At 38.1% G+C, this 21,867-nt stretch overlaps 1 long non-coding RNA gene across 1 annotated transcript; it reads right to left on the bottom strand.

Annotated features, from left to right (window-relative positions):
- Window positions 1-11,180: 11,180 nt before the first annotated feature.
- On the bottom strand, window positions 11,181-11,651 carry LOC144639602 (uncharacterized). Its single transcript, XR_013568185.1, has 3 exons — window positions 11,591-11,651; window positions 11,438-11,475; window positions 11,181-11,331 (listed from the first exon to the last, which is right to left on the bottom strand). It is a non-coding gene; the product is annotated as an uncharacterized LOC144639602 (long non-coding RNA).
- Between the last annotated feature and the right edge of the window lie 10,216 nt (window positions 11,652-21,867).

Here is a 21,867-nt window from a genome sequence, read left to right as displayed (position 1 = left end):
CTGCAAATATTTGTCACAGTTAAACACCTGATATAGAAAGCTTCTCTGCGTTACTAAATTTTATAAAATCGACGGAGACATTCTGGAAGCCGAGCAGAAAATGTGCGCGAGTTTTCGTCGTGTGCGCGGATTAGGCTACATGTCTGTTTCAGAAATGCAAGAGAATGATCTATTTGATAAGTTTTCAGAGTTTCCTTACGTTGTTCATATCCGTGAGTGATACCTGCTACATCGTGTTCTGCAGAACGATCATTCAGTGCGTTGCGCAGATTGAAAACTTACCTCCGCAGCATCTGATGGGGCGACAACGTGTCAGTAAGGCCAATTGAAACAAAAAACAAAACAAAAAAAAAAAAACAAGTGTTTCTCGATACCCGCTTGCTTCATTTTTTGGGGCCGCCTCTCTTTTTTTATGTTTACTTTCACTTTGTACGGAGTAAGACATGGCTTTTGTCTGCGTTTAATACAAACTAAGGCCCAAAACTTTAAATCCTTGTTACGCTAGGTTTGTACTGGATAGGTCAATTACCTTGCAGGATTTATTTTGGAAGTTCGCTTCTGGCCTGGAGAATTTGACGATGGAGGAAAAAACATTAGTGTCACCAATAGGTGTTTAAAGCGCTAGAACGATTGACACTTAAATCAAGTTTACTACTAATACATCAATATTCACATATTCGAACAACACAGGTATGGAATGCAACAAAATAATAAATAATTAAAAAATAAAAAAAATGCTCCCGGCCGCTCTCTTTTTTTTTTTATAGAAATAGGGACGAGAAACATTTGTTTTTTTACTTGGCCTAAATTATTACTTGCCATCGCACTTATTAGCATTTAATGGGCGTGTTCCAACTCTGGAGTCAACAAAGACATGGATTGTATTGTTGATATCTTCGGCCGTCGAAATGGTAGAGACAGCTATTTCTTTTAACGTGCTGTATGAGCTCATATGATAGATTCTTATATAGGAATTTTTCACTTCATTTGAAAGCCTATGTTAGTGCATCGTATTACCCTCGTTTCTTCTCGACTGTTTCGTAAAAATTTGGGCATGCAACTTGCGAGAATTTTTTTGGGCAAATGTCTCACCCCCCCCCACCCCCCCCTCCCAACTTGCAGTAGACATGCGAAATGCCAAAAATGAAGACAATGAACGTATGTTTACAAGAACAGAGTGGCTGACGAAGAGCCAAATCCAGAGGTTTTTCTCCCGACTAGCAGCAAAGCGTCGCAAGGATCAGGGTGTGGTCGGAATGTCGCCCGATGACGAGGACGATGTACAATGCCTCCAGGAAAATTCCGACAGACAAGTTCTGGTAGACGAGGTTAATAGAGAAATCAACGTCTCGCATCCCATCTGCTACGACGCGTATGACTTCTATGAGCGTTACCACAGCAACACGCTTCAAAAATTCGATGTGGTCATGCTGAAAGCCATCGGTAGCCACTTTGAGATTCCTGTAAAATCAAAAGAAAAAAAGCAACTTCTGATAGACAAGGGAACGGATATGATTCGTGAATGTGAATGTGTTTCTGACTAAACCATATTAAACATCCCGTAAGAGTAACAGACAGTCGTTGAGTAGTCTTGGCTCCATGCCTTGACATAGCTGTGCTTTTATTACGTTAAGTCCTCTCATCCCTCTCATCAAAAGGCAGGCAGGCTAAGAATACCTGTAACACCACATCCTATAAGTGGTTTTTACTGTCACGCCGCCAAAAATAAAACCAAAACTATTGAGTAAAAAAAGAATATTACAGGTTGTAGAAAACTGCTATATAAACTACCGTTACTTGTCTCAGATCTGTTCATTATTCTGTACTCTAGTTATCCGTCAAATTGTTTCACGCAAATTTGAAGAGCACAGACATGTGATCTGGCATTAAATTCTGCTACAAATCCGATCACCCTCACGAAAAAGTAAACATTCAAATAAACACTTCCCGCAAAACCTCAACGCTCAAGTGTCCAGAGTATTAAAAATGGTTAGATGAGGATTTTTTTTAAGAAAACGTGACAGCCTTCTTTCGGCCATCTTAGGTCTTGTGTGGAGTGAACTCCGAAATTCAAAATGCTATATCTTACAGTCTGCCGGACTCCAGATCGAACTGTCCGCGGTTCGATCCCTGGCCAGGGTTGCTGTATGGTGTTCTCTAGCAAGTCAATTTTCTCTCATAGCGCCTCTACCCACCCGGGTGTATAAATGGTTACCGGCGAAATAATTCGGGGGGGGGGGGGGGGGGACTGCGATGGACTAGCATTCCATCTAGAAGGGAGTAGAAATATTCTTAGCCGCTTAATGCTATCGAAACCGGGATAAGCTGTGACAGTATGGGCCATTTGGCTCGAGGCTTCGCTTTTAAAATATATTTATTTATAGGACTGATTTCTTTAAAACTCGAAATTGCGCATGCTTTCCAAATTTTGTTTTAAAAAAATATAGTGACATTGCCTTGTTGGCACAAGCGATCAGCGGTCTCCCCATTTATGCGGACCTCTGCGGAAGCAGCATCACACAGTATCGATATTGTCGAGGTGTACGCTGTAAATGGTGATGTTTCTTCGGAATTCAGACCTCAAATCGCGGCTATGTTCTCTGAATACCAGTCTCGGAGTGTCTTTTGACTGATTCTTGAAGAAAAACGGCTCTGAAATGGTGTTCAATGGGCTATTTAGTGCGAAATGTAGCCTTGGATTCAGGCTTTCGCTCGCCAACAAGGGACTCGATAGATGCCGTGGTGCTCAAGTTTTGAAGGCAATACCTACCAATTTGCTGGAGTTATTATGGGATTTAGCATTCTGGGGATTGTTAACCGTCTAACGTTGGACGTAAATCGAGATGAGAAGCAGGTAGGCTGCATGTGTGTCAAAATCTGCTCGAGAGAGTTCGATTTCAATATAGGCGAAAAAATCGAAAATGCTGGTACATGTGCTGATAAAAACGGTCACAACTTTTGAAATATTGAAAACGTACATGGGATTTTGCACATATTTGCAGATAAACGACTACTCTAGTCGGCTGTATAGGCTAGAAGTATTAGGTTGGTCCCAAAATTTAAAAAATAGCCTCTAAATCGAAGCCAATTTACAGCCTTCGCTCGAAGGTGGTTAGTAGTGGTCATATTACGCTCCATTTTGCCTTTTCAGGAGAATTGAGAGGCAAATTGTGACTTTCTTGGAATACTAGAAAGGTTTATGAGCAAGTTGATATAAAATTTGCGGCTAGATGATGCGAAATAAATATTTTACAGTATTACGAAAAGTGCCTATTTTTCAATTTTCGAGACGTTGTGACGGGGGCTGACAAGGGAAAATATTTTATGGCTCCTAACGCGGCCAGAATATCATTTCAAATCAAGCCAAATCTGTTTTAGTTCTTACCTCAGTAAAGTCTTTCAGTTGACAGAGTTTCAGGCAAAATTATTTTTTACGCGAAATTGAGTGGGTGTTTATAAGAAAGACGCCCTCTTAAATACGCTAAAAAGACTAAAAAGAAATGGAAAAAAATACTTTCAGTTTGTTAAATATACACTTCAGTTTTTATCAACTTAATGTAAATGATCACATCTATTTTTACTGACTTGACTGTAGGAAGATTCAAACGTTGTATTTAAACGCTGTTATAAATCACATATGTAAATTAGTGTGTAGAAAGTAAATGCAAATTAGGTTTAGGTTTTTTCAAATCAAGTTGATGTTGTTTAGTAATACTTTCTTGGCTTCAACGAGCAAAATCTCTCAGAGCTGTTGGCATCAGTATGAAGCAATGACAAAGCCAAAACTCTTCTATTGTCAAAGCAAATTTTTTTTGTTAAAAGTAAATGTAAATGCAGAGAGAAACTCTTTAAATGTTTTTTTAGGGTAAGATGAGTGTACAGAGATGGAGATTTGGCGGCTCAAAGTCTTAAATTAGTTTCCTATCCCGTTGAGGGTCAATGCTGAGTTTTAAAAATGTCGATTTTAATTTGTCCCCCCCCCCCCCTTCAAATAAAAAATAATCAAAGATCTCTTCGAGATATCGACTTTTTTGCATGAAGTTAGTATGAGTAGAAGGTTTATCCTGGGCATTGTTGTTCGAACATATCATGGAAGAATTCAAACGTCTTTCAGTTCAAGCATTTTTGAGTTATTTTTTCAAAATAGCTCTTCAAGAGCTATTTTGAAAAACAATCATAACATCAGAACGGCTCGTGACACTGCGCGCGCTCCGATCAAAACCACGCTTACGAAAAGGCCTCGGTCTCCAAATTCATTTTACTCAAAAGATTTCGGACGCTCCAGCAAAAACTAGAAAAAAGGTTTTGAACAGGATTCCTTTTACCTGCTTTTATGACTATGTCCAATTTTTTTTGGAAGATTTATACGCGCAAGAACTAAGCTTTCCCGCCTTTTCACTTGTTACCGCGCGGTCCAGCGGAGGTCAATTTTTCCTGAGGGTACACCGGTGACAATTAGTTTGAGGAGAGAAAAAATCCGCTGCCTACCCCCCCAGTGTAGCTTATTTGTTGTGCCGAAAATTTTCCGATCAGTCGCGAAGATTTTGGCATGACTTCGTTGAAATTCCCTTTGGGCTACCATGAACAAAAGGCCTATTGTTTTCAGCTTAATCCGAAAAGTTGAAACACAACAATAGAGCATTTCTTGATACGTAGTCACCGCGATGTCCCGTGAATCAGTCAGTGGATGGGTCAGTGGGTCAGGTATGTTTGTTTGACACATCAATCAGATTTCAGGTACTATCAGAGCCAATCAAATTGCAGTTTATAATCCTAAGCACTATAAAAACGACAACCATACATATATATCAAAGTCATCTTTATTGTTTGCCGGAACAAGCAAAGCCGCACCCAGGGGGAGGCAAGACCGAGGCCATTCCCCCCTGATGCGGCCCGCGGGTGGGAAAGGGTGGGTAAAAGACAAAGACGAGTTCTCAAGTCTAAGGCGAACTAAAAGTGATATTGCGGAATACAAAACTAGCGCACATGATCAGGGCATAGTTAATGTGTCACTAACGGATGCTACGTATTATACTGCCATTGGACAGTATCCAATGCCTCACATAATCCTAAGCACTATAAAAACGACAACCATACATATATATCAAAGTCATCTTTATTGTTTGCCGGAACAAGCAAAGCCGCACCCAGGGGGAGGCAAGACCGAGGCCATTCCCCCCTGATGCGGCCCGCCCAGTCAGTGGATGGGTCAGTGGGTCAGGTATGTTTGTTTGTCACACCAATCAGATTTCAGGTACTATCAGAGCCAATCAAATTGCAGTTTATAAAGGCGAAGTAATCTGACGAAGTTATGTGTCGCAGCCTGTCGCAGTTCGTTTTCGTTGAAAGATTAATTGGTGAGTTGTGAATTATCATGGATTTGAAACGTATTCGTAGTTTGCGAATCAAATTGTGAGCTTCGATACAAAGTTCCCAACTTCGGCCCGAATTTATTAAATCCTTCTGTAGTTATGTTATCAAAAAGGGCTTTGCTACGCTAAACTGTTGGAAACAAATGTCATAAAAATAAACTCAGAGACTCAAAGGACAGTGCAGAATGCGATGGAGCCGACAGTTGAAAGTATGATGTTTGATGTTCGTGTTTATTTGCTTTATTTTACTTTCGGAAAGCCTCAGAAAAGCCTGTTCGCAGACTACTTGTATTCCTTCCCGGGTATTCGTTGCGCTAATCTTTGTAACCGTAACACGACACTTCGTTTGAAACAAGATACTTTTGTTTTCCTTGAAAATGCTGTAACATGATACTTTTGTATTTTTGTTCTTTGTTTGTTTTACGGTGGCATCGATGGCATTTGTTTAATTTAATTAAGTTACGGTTTAAACTGCACGAAAGACGATTCTCAAAAAGTAAAGAACAAAACTGATCAAAAGACATCTTTTTTCGAAAGGTTTTTTAAAACGCAATACAGCTAGGATATTTGTTTCCTGGTTATCAGCAGTTTACGCCGAAAATCCCGGTGCAAGTTTTTTCATACCTAATTACGAAAGCGCTGTGAAAGTCTCAAAATCTAATTTAATTAATTTGCGGTTTTCACTCTGGTGTCACGGAGTCTGCAGGAATCCTACCGCAAACACGCAATACAAGCGATGTTCATGAGAGTTCCAAAAATAACGTAAATAAACTCTGCGCATGCGTTTGGCGCAAATTACGTTGCCCTAGAAAGAGTAGTACCACAAGGAGAGCAAAGGGTTTACTGAAAAAAATATATACCTTTGAGATCTTCATATAAAAGTAACGTATATATGCTCCAGGTTTTACCTGGGGGTACGGTCAGGTGCTCCCCACCCCCTACCCCCTTCACAGAAATAATTAATTAATTGATATTAATTAATTAATTGGTGATTAAAAGTTAAAACCATAGCGCCTTAGCGCGTTAGAGGTTTAGCAGACGACAACCCACCAAACCATCACAATAGTGCATTCTGCACTAAAAACTTCTATGTTCAGCGAGCCGTAAACATGTTGTCTCGAACAAATTAGTCTTCCCTGTCGCGTCGCGTCGCGTCGCGTCGGCTTCGATTAAAATCAATTTTACATATGGGTAAACCATCCAGTTTCATCCGGTTTACAAACGCAGAAGACTTGAAATTGAAGACAGTAAGATTATGCCTCAAAGAAATCGTTAAATATGTGTTTTCATACAAAAAAGTTAAAATTTGACCAAATTTCTACATGCATGAAATTTATTTATCGGCAAATCACTTGCGTGATCGCTGATGCGAAACGTTGTCTTGCACTTCAAGCTACTTTCCTTGACAAATTCTAAAATCTTCGAGTTCAGAAATCGCCATGACTTTCGAGCAACATGTCTTGTTTCTCCTCAACTACCAAACTTGGAAAGTTCAGTCGGGCCGAAGTCGGGAAATTTGTATCGATGTTTGCAATTTGATTCGCAAACTCGCACCGTAATTGGCAACTTCATAACAAAGTTTCCAATTTCCCAACAAACTTCGCAAAGCGGGCGGCCAAAGTAAACTGAAATCAACTGTAAAACATTTCGTTCAAACATTTAATGAACCGGTTCAAGTAACTTTACTGTTAAAAGCAACTACGATCGATAGCAAAAACAGAATAAGAGCGTGCCATTTCGTGACAACTTGATAACTCAATTAGTTCTTGTTTGTTGAATAGAATTTACGTTGTGAATGAACGAAAATCTTTGTTGAACAGTTTTGACAGGAAACAAATACTCCAGGTCTACTGCGCTTTAAAGAACTTTTCCGAAGAGAGTGGTTTTTTTTTATTTGATTCGTTTATTACTTCGTTTATTATAGTACTTTTCGTTCAATGTCTATATGGAGACGTGGCTTTTTCGAGAAAAACAAGGGTATCGTGTTACGTTCGTTTTAAAAAAAACAAAGGTATCATGTTACAGTATTTGGCAAAAAGCCAAAAGTATTCCGTAACAAACAAAAGTAACCCGTAACGGTGCTACAAAGCTAGCAACAAAATAACCGCTTTAAACAGAATAAGAACGTGCCATTTTGTGACATGTTGACAATTGAATTAGTTTTGTTTTTTAATTAAATGATGAAAATTTCCGTATTAAATAAAACAGTTCTGATGTATCAAAATGCATGTAAAAATTATTTTGTTTGCAAGCAAACTTTGTGCAAAAAAGTGACTCCGTGGGGCGCCATACACAAATAGCTCAACCCATGGCATAAACCATCCCAACAGGACAATCACCCAGTTTCACCCCAAGCCACCCCATAAATTGAAAAAATAACTCCTGCACGCTTAGCGTGCCTATGTTTTTTATTTTCGCGGAGGAAATGCTGTATTTGTCAGTCGCGACGGCTGGGCGCCTTGCGACTCATATACTTTGGCTTGGTTAAAAATGGTAAACTTTGACGCTTGCCTTTAATCGAAATAGTTTTTTCCTTTCGAGTTAGAAAGATTTCTACTCAGCTTAATGCAGGGTTCCCGATAAAGGTTACGCAAGACAGAGTTACCTTTTGTCTCGTCACGCAATCTTAACCCCACATTGAGAAGTAAATTTTCGTTGAGACTTACCAAAAGCCGCTTCTCCTCGCGTTATTCTTTACCTTACGGCTACACATGCCATTTCTAACGACTACATTTCCAGTAAAACAGTTCCTTTTTTTTTTTCTAATGGCGATGCATTAACTTCTGAACAGAAGCAAAAACTTTTAGTGTTTACTGCTTCCACCGGAAGTAATTTCACAACAGGCTACAAAAAAACTTGTAAATATCACTTCACACCTGCATTGAATGTTGCAATTCTAAATTGTGCAACTCAGCAGAAATAATCAATTGTCACGAAATGAGTTCTCTTTGGTTAACTATTAGCAACGTTTCAGTGTGTGAAAGACTTGTACCAGTACAAATTTGCGTTGTTAATCGTTTTAGGTTAAATTAATATTAGCGCCTAAAGACTTGTACCAGTACAAATTGCGTTCTTAATCGTTTTAAACTTCGCTGCCTTCGAGCGCTGAACCCCTCACATTCTTAATTGGTTATGTCACGTAAGATTTGGGCTACTAACGTTTTCAATTGTTATATAACATTTGTAAATTTGACAAGTCACGTTTTTTCTACAAGAACGGAAGTGCTGAAACACAACTATAGAGTGACACTTTACAAGTCACGCGCTTTGATCACCCACAGAGGAAAGTAATCCCTTGAGAAATTAAAATAGTCCCTTGAGAGTTAACAAGAATGTGGTTCGAGATTCCCCAACTTAACCGCTATTCTCCTTCCTTTTGCTTGTAAACAAGCAAAAAAGTCGAAAAAGGCACGACTAAGCTTATCCGGGTTTATATACCGTGAGTGTTAATTTCAATTAAATAACTTCTGAGTGAGGTTTTCCGTTTGACGTCGACTAATCTAAAAGTCCACGAAACATACGCAAAAAAAAAGATGTAAGAGAAATTGAAACCGCGATCAACTTTTAATCCTGAGGTTAATACTAATCGCCTTTCGAAAAACCCGGCAATCTATAGAAAACTGACTACATTTTTTGCGTAGCTTTCAGTACAGAGGCGGAGATGACTGACGGTAAGAAATTTGCACGTACAGAAGTGACAGCTCTACGCGTACGGTATGCAACTTATTTTGGGCTTTTGATTGAAAGGAAAACCGCACTTTGACCCCGTTTCCAATTTTCGTTATTTTCTGAAAAATAAAAAAATCGGTGGAACTTTTAAATATGATTTTTACAAATGCCTTACCAAAGGGCATCTTTTGGCAAAATATGAGCGATTCGCCAAATGGGTCGCTGACGGAAAGATCTCGGCCCTTACAGTCGGCCGTTCTTAATGTATTTGATTCATGTAGAACGAGGCAGTTTCCCAGGCACCTTGTGTTATAACAACAACAACAATACTTTATTTAACCACGCGACACGTAGGAGCGCAAGCGCTCGTTAAAATGTGTGCGTGAACGCAAAATTGTATAAACGAAAAAAAATAAATATAATTATCTATGTAAATATGTATTATATAATAGGCGCCTAAAAAGAGTTTCTTGCTACTATATATTTAAAAGCAAATAGGTTTTACAGGTTATTTGACTGTTGCTTAAAAAATGTATAAATTTTATCTTTATCAAGAGGGTCAATAAAAGTTGTTGTTGTTAAAATACTATACCAATACCACAGGCAGTTACCTACCATATTATCATTCTTTGCCCTCTTTGACTCGTGAGCATGGAAGCTGTGATTGAGAAGCTTTTCATCAGTCCAACAGGAAACATCACAAAATTGGCATTCCTTCTCTGGTTGCTTTTTTCTACTGGCCTTTACACTGTCACCAATTATTCAAATTAGTGTCGCATTAAAAATAATAATACCGGTAATAATAATTATTCAAATTAGTACTAACATGGCAATCACCACAAAGTTGACATTTCATACATATAACAATGATATAATGGTGATGGAATAAAATAATATTTACCTCGCTTCTGATCCACTCTACTGGTTTCATCAGGCCATCATCATCTTCATCACCACTGGCAAGAATTATGCACTGAGGCTGTGAGGAAAAAATATGTAATTTAATATTAAAAGTATTTGTTGGCCATCTACATTAAACTACTTGACATCTTAAAGCTGTAGATCATACAGGGTAACATGCATTACTTTCCCATGTTTTACCATGCTGTTTAAGGTACATGTGCCTATTGATCATGAAATGTAAAGGGTGGTTAAACCCACATCATCAACTATTGTGCAAATCAGTTATTTCTTGGAAGTTTTATAACTCACATATGTTTAAAATGTTTCTTTCTGTTCTGTATCTATGCACATTTTAAAAATAGTGAGAAAACCAGTTTACACATTTACCTTTTTATCACTGTAGTTCCTGGGTAACAATGGGGTTCCTGGGTTAAAGGACTCTTCTTCCCACCATTCAAACTCTCTATAGGTACATCTCTTTCTTTTTTCATGGAAGAGTACTTACTTACTTACTTACTTACTTACTTACTTACTTACTTACTTACTTACTTACTTACTTACTTACTTACTTACTTACTTACTTACTTACTTACTTCTTCTTCTTCTTCTTCTTCTTCTTACTTACTTACTTACTTACTTACTTACTTCTTACTTACTTACTTACTTACTCACTCACTTACTTACTTACTTACTTACTTACTTACTTACTTACTTACTTACTTACTTACTTACTTACTTACTCACTCACTCACTCACTCACTCACTACTCACTCACTTACTTACGCACTTACTTACTTCTTACTTACTTCTTCTACTTACTTACTTACTTACTTCTTACTTACTTACTCCTCTTCGTGCATAGATACACATAAGGCCTCAACCAAAAAGCGCCATTGGCTACTGTCGGCCGCTGCTCGTTCGAGGTGGCCCCATGTCCATTCGTTGTCCCTCATTTCTCTTTCCACTGTCCTTCTCCAAGTTTCTTTTGGGCGACCTCCCTTTCTACGGCCATCGGGGGTCCATCTAAGGGCGACTCTTGGTAGGTCTGTAGGCATCATACGAAGGACATGACCAATCCATCTCCATCTCCTTCGCTGCACTTGCTGTGTGATGGTTTCTGTTCTTGTAATTCTACGCAGCCAATAGTTTGAGATTGTGTTTGGCCAAAAGTTGGATAATAAGAGAAGAGTTATTACTAACCAAACGATGACGCAATTGAAAAACAACACAAACCTTGTTCCAGTTGTCCTACTGTATCGTGCGAGTGCACTCTGAACATGTGTTGTACTGCGAAAATGGCGCAGCAAGATCGTCATGGTTCTCGTCATCTGATGAATCGATTAAAACCACTATCTGCGGTTTAATTTTTGCTACATCGGCGTAAGTCCTAGATAATGAGAGACGAAAATATTGCAATGAAACACAGTGCAATAGCCGCTGAAAGCACTGCATGAAAATGGTTTGTTATTCAGAAAATATAGGTCTTAACATACCGAGTAACACATGCTTCTTCTTCGCCAATATCGCTGACCTAAATGAAACACCGCACATGAATATTAGCCGTGTTAGAAGTTAAACCATTCTCGAGACTAAATATCAGAAAATAAATAATAAGCGACAAGGTATTGTTATGTTAATTTTCTTACAATTGAAGATGAACTTTGCACGGGCGGGCTTTCCGTCATCTTGGATTGCAGACGAAAGCACATGTTTGCTCTGCATTACCGCTGACCAAAAGAATGATAATGATAATAATGATAATGTATTTATATAGCGCATTTTTCATATGTATATGTTCAAATGCGCTTTACACATACTGTTATTTTACTACACAATTGTAAAGGCCAGACCACAACACCGGGAGCTTCGTGCCCTACTCTTTGCGAATAGTGTGTGGGTTCTTTAACGTCCCCTGTTATAAGACTGAAGATACAGGAGACGGGACCTACGGTTTATCGTCCTTTTCCGAGAAGACTAGAATGTCTAACCATTTGCAGATGAAATTACAAAGGCAGCACATTCTCCTCAGTAATTTTAAGACCCTGAGTGTTGGTCCGGTCTGGGGTTCGAACCCACGACCTCCCGCACAGCAGTCCGGCGCTCTACCAACTGAGCTAACCAGGCGGCGGTGACTCGATCTTTTAACTCGAACTCGATATTTTAACTCGAACTCATGAAATGGATAGACCCATTACCGTGATCCGCTACTGCAATTGCGTAAAAACCGAAAACCCGTGTGAAAAGAAATGATTTTCTGCCACAGCGCGATGATTTCTTCACCGTAAACCGCTTCAAAATCGTGGACGTATCCGAAATGCGACCTCCACATTTGATCCACTAGTTCCGTTTAATGCCGCTGTACTGTAAATGTCATATAAAGGATCTGATGTGGGTTTAATAAATAACAGGACCTAGAGAAGGGTTTATGTGTGTTTATAATGTAACACAACAGGCATAAGCTACAATTGTGACACAGGAAAATGGAACTCCATTTATATTGAATAAGTTTTCTGACCAGTAACAAGTATGTTTTCATTAAAGAAGGAAGCCATTAAAAAACCTAAACAAATAACCTTTTCACCCAAACTTGAAAAAATGCTGGGTCTTTATTATATCATACCCTGTGTATGTGTGAGAGAGTCGATAGCATCATCACCAGGGCAGCGAAAAATGGACGACCTGAAAAGTCTCCTTCAAAGAACCACCAAAAATGTTTTAAAAAGAGCTTCCGGGCACGCAAGGAAAAAGCACACGTTTTCATTTAATGATCCAAGTTTCGTCACGGGTTTATCCCGAAAAACGCATGCTCATTCTAGGCAGGTCATTAATTAGTTATTACGAAAGAGCCACTGAATATAACGGCGGTGTGGGGCAACAGCAACAGGGTGTGGGATGGGAATTCAACTTAACGAATAAATTCTAAGAGTTATCAAAGATAAACACAAAGTTAATGAGACAGCTTAAAGGATCATCTATGTGTTTGAGTTTTAAAGAAAGTAAAAAAGAAATAAAACATTTCTTACACTTGGTAACAGCACTAACCGTCTATGAGATATATTGGATTGCAAATGGATTGCAAATGCTTGTTACAAAAATAAACTTCCTGTTGTTTTTTTTCCATTTGTACGGTAGATATTTGTGGAAAGCGTGTAATTTTTCATTAAATTAAAAAAAACGTAGAAAAATTGAATATCTTTCTTGTTCTTGATTTTATATACAATTTTTTTTTTTAAAAATCAGTTTTCACTGACTTGAGTGTAGCGTCTTGCAAACATCAATGTAATCACTGTTTGAAATGTTTGACACTTGACATCGGTTTAAAAGTCTACCAACTGACAGTTTCAGTACTCTCTTATTTTTTTCTTGCAGAGGAATGGAGCTCGAGTGATGATGACGATGAAGGTAATGTGATGGTGATAATTGTTGTTAGTCTGTATTCAAATTTATATTGGCCAAATTCTATTTTCTGTGTACATGAAGTAATAAATCAAAGATCTCTGCAAGATCTACCAACTATATTGCATGAAGCACGAGTATCAATCAATCAATCAATCAATCAATCAATCAATCAATCAACCAATCAATCAATTTATTAATGTCATGGCGCGGGATGAGGTTGCCCTCTATATCCGAGCCAGAGGCTCATGTTAAAAGCGCATGATAAGTGAAAAGCACATGATAAGCGCAAAATATAAGAAGACGTAAAAAGACGAAATAATTGTTGGTAATAACATATGCAAATTGTGAAAAAAAAAATTTCGTCAAACCAAGGATAACAACAACAACAACTGTTTTTGTACCCTAAATTAAATTAAACTTCGGTAATTTCTTGAAATTCTCTGTCTTTGTTATTCTTTGAACGCACGATTTTGGAGTTAAAATATTAAAAAGTATCTTTGTATCACTGCTATAAATTTTGCTGAAATCTCCGCCTCGTCAGGCATGTTCCGCCATCTTGGAATCCAAGATGGCGGAACATGCCTGACGAGGCTGAGATTTCAGCGAAATTTGTAGCAGTGATACAAAGATACTTTTTAATATTTTAACTCCAAAATCGTGCGTTCAAAGAATAACAAAGACAGAGAATGTCAAGAAATTACCGAAGTTTATCGAATTCTTTTATCGCTTCGACGAAAGAACTTTCTGAAGCAAATTAAATTAAATTAAAAAACTAGGAAGAATATAAAATAAAATGAGTACATGACTGCCCGAAATAACCACCATTGGCTAATGAGAAACTGGGCAGCCATCCTTGGTGTTTACATCAGTAAACACGCAGACAAAAACTAAGCTAAATTAAAAAGTTTAGAGAAAAAAAGCTGGTAAACTAAGTGTATACCGTAATGATTCGATTTAGCGCCCGGGGCGCTTATTAACTTTTGGCACCTCGAGGGAGGGCGCTTATTCGAGACAGGGCGCTTATTCGGGACAGGGCGCTTATTTAATTTCTTGAGAAACAACCAAATGTATCTAACAATAACAGAGACTTAAACAGTTAGAAATTGTTTGAAGTTCAGTTACTTTTTAAAGAATTGTTCATTTTAGCAGTAAATATATACAAGAACTGTACGGCGAACGGTCAGGAGTTTATCTAGTTGACGTCAATGACTTCGGTATGGGCAGTTATGCACAATAAGGGCACTTATTAGAATAGGGGTGCTTATGAGAACGGGGGCGCTAATTAGAATGGGGGCGCTTATTGGAATAGGGGCGCTTATTTACAAAAACACATTCGAAGAGGGGCGTTTATTCGGAAGGGGGCGCTTATTTGAAGGAGGGCGCTAAATCGAATCATTACGGTAGACAGATTAACTAACAGTAGAAAGGAATTGAAATTTACAGAGGTATAGATAGTTCAGTTAATAGCTTGCAATAATGCTTGATTTGAACTTTTTCTTAAATTGTTTAAGTGACAGAACCTTAATGTTAACACTTATAGCATTCCAGATCTTAGCACCCTAATATCTGATATTAAAGATTCCGTAGTTTATTCTGGTTTTGGGCAGAGCATAAGTCACTCTAGAGGAAAGTCTTGTGTAACGGTCAGCGGTCGGTGTACATGATGGCGGCGTTTTTGAACGTGGTCCAAAAATTTGTAGTTTTTCAACGTTAACTTCTATGTTATCACGTACTTTATTGATAATTCTGTCTTTTTGTATGTATTGATCGTTATGCCAAACTTTACAGCGGAAAAGTTGGAAGACATTCTTGAAGAGAAGCTACGGAAGGCGATACAACCTCTGAGTAAACAGATCGAAGATGCTATGCATATCAGTGAAAGCCCTCAACACTAAATACGACAAAATTGCTAAAACACTGAAAGGTCTCGACGAAGTTAAGAAAAAAACAAACGTGTAAACACTTGCGGTTTGATCACAGGGCCCCCAGACAAACTGTTTCTGTGCAGACTGTGCACATTTACATTTTTATAGAAAATGTATGGAATTTACCAAACGGTTTGTAGAATTGCGTATAATAGCGCAAATTCCGTAAAACATGAACAAATTCATGTATTATTACAACTCACTGCCTCGTAAAAATTAATTATAAGTTAATTATCTGCTTTCTAAGAACAGAAAATAGTTTCGTTTTGCTTTATACAAAACAGACGTCGAATATTTCGTAGACAAATATTGCCGTCTCACTTTTCTTGCCTGTATTTGTCTTGGGTTGCTCACGTATGCAAATTTAAAACTTATCCGAGATAAATCTGTGGTTATTTTTTTTTTCTTACCGTGTACACAGTTTAAAGGAATTTTAACGTATACTAAATGATCTCTGAAGGTTTTCAGTGTAAAAGTGAGCTTTACTCAAGCAAAAAAAAAAAAATCATATGAGTCAGCTGTATTCACACCTTCAACTCGGTGGGGTAAACATGATTGTCAGAACAAGTTCAGTTTAAATAAATTAATTTTACTCGAGCTTTCTACTTTGTCGTCTCTTATATTGTATGAATTTCTTCTGTCGAGAAAATTTGCCACTGAAAGTCGCACTAAACTCACAGAAATAGAAATTAATTCTCATGCATCTGACAGAACATCACGGCAAGGCCTCACGGAAAGGGAATAGAATTCGAATTTACACGACCAAAGAAAATAACGGCAATAGATGATCAATAAATCTATAGCAAAATAAAACCAACTCAGGGGAACAAAAAAAAAATGAGGTAACATGTAAGCATAAGCTTAAATGTATTAGAGCGACTGAAAGCGGCAAAGTATTTACGGATACATCTGAACCTTGCCGACCGAATCTAGATACTTCGTTCAGAAAGTAAGAACAACATGTAATTTTCTATGATAAAATTTGGCTCAGCAATTCATTACAGGTTGTTACCTTGCATCAGGGTCCTGTCTCTACTTTAGAGGACTTGATCCATGCAGTGGCTAGCTTCGTTTTAACACTATCATTTGCTAAAGTTATTGTATTCTTGATGATAACAGCGGTAGATTCAACGGCAAACAACAGAAACAAGCAAACTGGACTTGCACAAGGAATATCATTCGCAATTACCTCGGATCTCCTCGTAAATCGTTTTGGTTTTCCACAATTTCACGGAATATAGATGACTTTTGAAGACATCGTGCAAGAAATAGTTTTCTGTCGCCCCTCTTACTCGCGGATTCATTCAGCTACACAGTGAACACCGCGCAACAAAGTTTCCCGCGTTTTCATACCATCAGAGAACTTTGTTTAGATCTAACTGAAACGTCCACATAATTATGCTTGTCGATAGAAGATTAGGTCAAGTGCTCGTTTTATTGTTACGAAAAAAGCGACCAGAGACCATTAAAACTAAAATTTAACCGTGTAACGATCGAACGAGAACCACATTTTTTGCGTAAAGGCGCATCGAGGTTTCGATACACTCAAGAAAAACAAAATAGAGAAGTTGAATAATAAAGTGTGTAGTGCTTGCTGTGTAGTGTCGTTGAGTAATATTACCTGTTCTCTATATTTTGTCTTGCCCTGCGAGCATTATGCATTAGTTGCTGTTTGTAATTTCCTTACTTTTCTTTAGCCACGGGAACCGCCAGGGAACCTCGTCCCCAGGCCTAATCCGTGCGTACGGACGTACGTCCGTACGTACCTACCTACGTGACTCCTAAATTTTTCGGTTCCATGGATTCCCATTTGCTTGCCTATCAATGCTCCGCTCGCGTGCTCCTTCGGGAGCTCCGCTATAATTTTTTATGTGTCGAAGTAATTTTGAAATATTCATACTGACTAAAGAAACTAAAAGCTCTCCAGAGTTAACAGAATTTCTAACTCTTTTTTCACTTGTTCATCACAAAATGCGAGCAACAGAAATTCTTGTGAAACGAACTACAACAGCATAATCTCGAAAACAAAAAAAAACCGCCATGTTTTTGGCAAAGATCATGTATATGTTTAAGATAAGCAAAGAATACATGAACACTGCTTATTTTAAACGACCGTAACGCTTTCATGTTTCTCCCGATTAAGTGCTGCAAATCAGCTGATCCGCTGAAATGGCGCTGAAATGGCTAATTTACTAGAGGTTCTATAATTTTTTATCCTAGACTGTTACATTTCCTCATTTTGTTTTATTAATGGAATCAATTCACCAATGAACAACCTTTGTTCATGGTAATACCCGAATCCCTCTATAGCGCGCGCCTGCAGGGGAATCACGGTAGTTGTATTCATCAAACCATGCGCGAGACTCAGTAACGATGCACGTTATTGGCCATATTAAATTTTATGTGTACATGAAGTAATAATAATCAGACCGTAGATCTTACTTCGCCCAGTTTACAAGCAGAAATGCGGACCTCGATTATCCAGTGGTGGTGCAAGTGCTAGCTAGTGTTGTTTTGAACTCACTGTCTTGTTTATTCTGATTAATATAAAAAACATCTATAGTGACACAGTTCCAGACTTTTAGCTTAGTCTTGCCTTGTCCTGTCATGGCATTATGAGCAGTAACATTATAGCATTTCAGAATGCTATAAAAGTGTTTTGTGAACAAAACTAGTCTCTCGGAGATTTTCTTTAAGCTAAAAAACCTCGCTTTCTACTTCATCCAGCTTAACACCCACGATATTTTTGGACCGGAAGTTACACTTGAACTCAATTAGCCAATCAGGATAGAGTTTAATGTTCCCTTTTGTTTCCTGACCAATCAGAAAAAAGTCCAGATTCTGGACTTTTTACAGACGACTCGACATACCTTATTCTTACTAATTTTTGCGGGTACTTAATTTCGCGAAAATTCGAGAGCCTAATTTCGCGAGTATTAATTTTAGCGATTGCAAGAATAATTATATAGCTGTCAGTAAATCCTATATTGTCAGCGCAGCTATTTTTCCTTAATTTCTGAGAACTGTCCAATTTGGGATAAAATTTGGATAGTTTCGATTAGGACTTTCAGGTAAAATGCACAAACTGTCCAATTTAAGAAAAATTAGACAGTTCTGTCTCAGCCAATCAAATCGAAGGAAAAATAACATGTGACGGATATCAGCCAATTGGCATTAAGCATAGCGTCAGCCCGGTAAACTTGTCGCATTGTTAGTTGACAATGGCGGAATTTTTAAGGCAAGTTTGCTACGTTTTTCCATTCCTTTTGAGCTTTTCAGCAATAGTAACAACAAAGAGAAATTTTCTACGTTGTCAGAAGAGGAGCTAGCTACACTAAGAAGCAAAAACTAAGAGCAAAACACCTCTAATAGTACAAAACTTGGGTGAACGTAAGTGCAGCGAAGCGAAGCAAGAAATCTGTCAGATATTCATCGCCACGAGCTAGATGCAAGTCTTTGTCGTTTATGCTGAAATTCGAAATGAAAAGACGGCCATGAAGTATGAACGAAATAGTGGAAAGGAGTATGCCAGATTCAAGAAGTTGTAAAGCTCTTCGGACACTTTGTTTACAACTTTCATTGATTGATGCAGTGTTTCACTTTGTAGCAAGCTTCGCAAACTCAGGTGAATAAAATTGCCCTGTTTTGTTTAAGTTTTATTTGTGAAGACAATGCTTTGAGTGAGTTGCATGTGCTGTGTTATGCCTACTATTGTTGAATGTTTTTCCCGTTCTGGACATATAAAAAAGTTTATTGTTTACGCTGGATTGACTGACTACAAGCTATATAATTAATATGTAACCGGACTACATGCTTGTCCAATTTGGAAATAATAAGATTCAAAAAATTCCTCTGACAGCCAAATTGGACTCGGCCTAGGGCCTAGTCCAATTTTTGCTGCCCTCGGAATTTTTTTCATCAAATTATTTCCAAATTGGACAGCATGAAGTCCAATTACGTATACAAATTATAGAAAAAGTGTATCAAATTTCGCGATTTTTTCAGTGTTTTATGGACCAGTTGTCAAATAAGGAACCAATGGAAATACACAAAGGTCTGGCTCAAGGTAGCTACATGGAGGTAGCTACATGAAGCCTGCAAACGGAAACTTAAGTGACTGCACTGAAGAGGTTTGGAACCAAATTACAAGCTCGAAAACAGTAATCTGAGGAAGAGTGCTAGTCCAAAACAACACGAAAAGATATTTTTAAAAGAAAAAAGTTGCAGTTCCAAACATTTAAATTTTTTGTTGACTTAATGTGTAATATGGTATTAATACTCGCGTATTTAGTAAGAATAAGGTAGTATCAGGCGTTCATGTTTCCGCTGACCCTTTCGCCGCGAGAAAAATAACGCCTGATCGCAGGTTAAATTTTCAACGTCTCCGTAAAAAAGGAAGCTAAGTTCGACTAGTCAGAGAGTCCATAGCATCATCACCAGGGCAGAGTAAAATTGAAAAGTTGAAAAACTACTTCAATAAACTGCGAAAAAAAGTTAAAGAGCTCCCTGAAACGCATGGAAAACGGACATATCTTTATTCTCACGAGAAAAATGATCCAAATTCCGTAACCGGCTAAAGCCGAACAACGCATGCTCATTCTAGGCACGTAATAATTTATTGCGGTAGGGCAACTAAATATAAGGGTTGTATTCGAATTCAACTTAACGAATAAATACTAAGATTTATCCAAGATAAACACGAAGCCAACTGAGACATCTTAACGGATCGTTTATTGTGTTTGACTTTAAAAGAAAGTAAAGGAGATAGAAAACAAATTTTTACAATTGGTAACAACACTAACTGTCTATTAGATAAATATACATTTTCTATTGTTTGTTACAAATGTTTGTTACAGAAATAAATTAAATTAAATTTAATTTAATAACCTGTAGTTTTTTTTATTTCCACGGTAGATATTCGTTAAAAATTTTTTTATTTTATTCTGTATTAAATTTAAAAAAAAAAATGGCGACGAGAGGCAAATGTTGTCCTCGTCGTGTGGTAGTGGAAACAACATGATGCGCGAACAAAAGTAGCGTGCCCCTCTCCGTTGGGGATTAATCTGACTGGAGTCCAGTCTATTTTGGGCCATTTCGTTACTGTCGTGGGAGTCACGGACTATATGGCGGCGATTTTGAGCTGGTTTTGGAATTTCAAAAGCGGCTAGTTGCTGAGAATGACGAGGTAGGAGCAAGCACGTTTTAGAAACACATTCGCTTATCATCCTATCTTTGGTATTTGAAGTCAAAATATAAGTGGTAGCTTTTTTGTGTGCGAAATTCGAGCCAATTTGAACACATGTCGCACGCCAGTAGCGACCAAGGTTTCCTACCTTGTCATATTATTATGTACGATAAACATGTTACAGTAAATCGACGTAAAATAGCTCAAAATGGCTTGAAATTACGCTGTAACAAAAGTAAACGACACTATTTCATGTTCCGTCCACTTTATTTAGAATTTGCGCTTTTATTTATCGCTCAAAATTTTTCCGTTTAAAACCCATATAAACTCTTATATTTTTAAAGGCCGCCATTTTACTTTAATATATTCAAATTTCATGCTTGGGCTACCTGTGGTTGCACGGGCCGCGCAATAGCGAACATATCGCTGACGACACCTATTGTTATTTTGTTACCAGCTTGACTATTAAAACAAAGGGTTTTTTGTTTGATTTGTTGGATATTTAAATAACAAAAACAAAACTTATAAACAGTGTAGAAAGTGGTGAATCGCTTATATAGCTATAAAAACTCATTTGTTTGCTTGCGCTATGCCACAGTTTGCAAATTCCGAGGCCTCATTGTTTTGTTGTTGTTGTTTTTTTTTATCTGAGGCTCTCCACGTAATTATCTGATGGACGGGCTAATTCTAAACAACCTAGACGAGTCTATGAGGAAAACAACTTCGTGTGAGAAGGCGTCGTCAAAGCCGCTCTGCTGGTCATCCTCGCTGATTGGCCAGAAAAAACTGTTTTTCTGGCCAATCAGAAAGAAGGAGTTCAAACGCTTCTGGAACTGGTTCGGTAAAAGAAAGTGCCCAGGGGCTCTCCCGAGCTTGTTTTAAACTTTCGCCCGAAAATCCCGTCGTCCCGTCGTCCCGATGAGCTGCCCGTCTTTCCGACTAACTGCCCCCGGGTCTCCGAGGATGACCAGATCTTTGCTTTAAAGCAAACACAAAGTTTGACTTGCGCGCAAATTTGATCAAAGCTAAGCAAATGCGATATTTGCAACATATTTGCAACACATGTCAATCCAATTTCTCGTGTAGCAAATGTAACTATATACCTTACCTTGACTGCTACAGAAAAGCCTTTTCAAATGTACATTTTATTGCTACAGTATGTAAACATTGAGTAAATGCGTATTTACCATCTTTGCCTTGTGTGCAAATATAACGCAATCTTGACATTTGAATTTGAGGAAATGTAAGCAAGGTCGTTCAAATATGGTATTTTCTTCATATTTGCTACGATTTTGCTATGGTTGTAAATTCGTTTTTTCGTGCAGTGTAATCCGCTATTGAAAATGCGTAAAAACCGGAAAACGGACGACCTGGAAAGTCCAATAAACTACCAAAAAGGTTTACTGAAGGGCTT

This window comes from Oculina patagonica, unplaced genomic scaffold, assembly GCF_052425735.1.
Source record: "Oculina patagonica isolate OP01 unplaced genomic scaffold, crgOcupat unplaced11, whole genome shotgun sequence".
NCBI lineage: Eukaryota > Metazoa > Cnidaria > Anthozoa > Scleractinia > Oculinidae > Oculina > Oculina patagonica.
The sequence above is the reverse complement of the archived record's forward strand: the minus strand, read 5'-3'. Positions and strand labels throughout refer to the sequence as shown.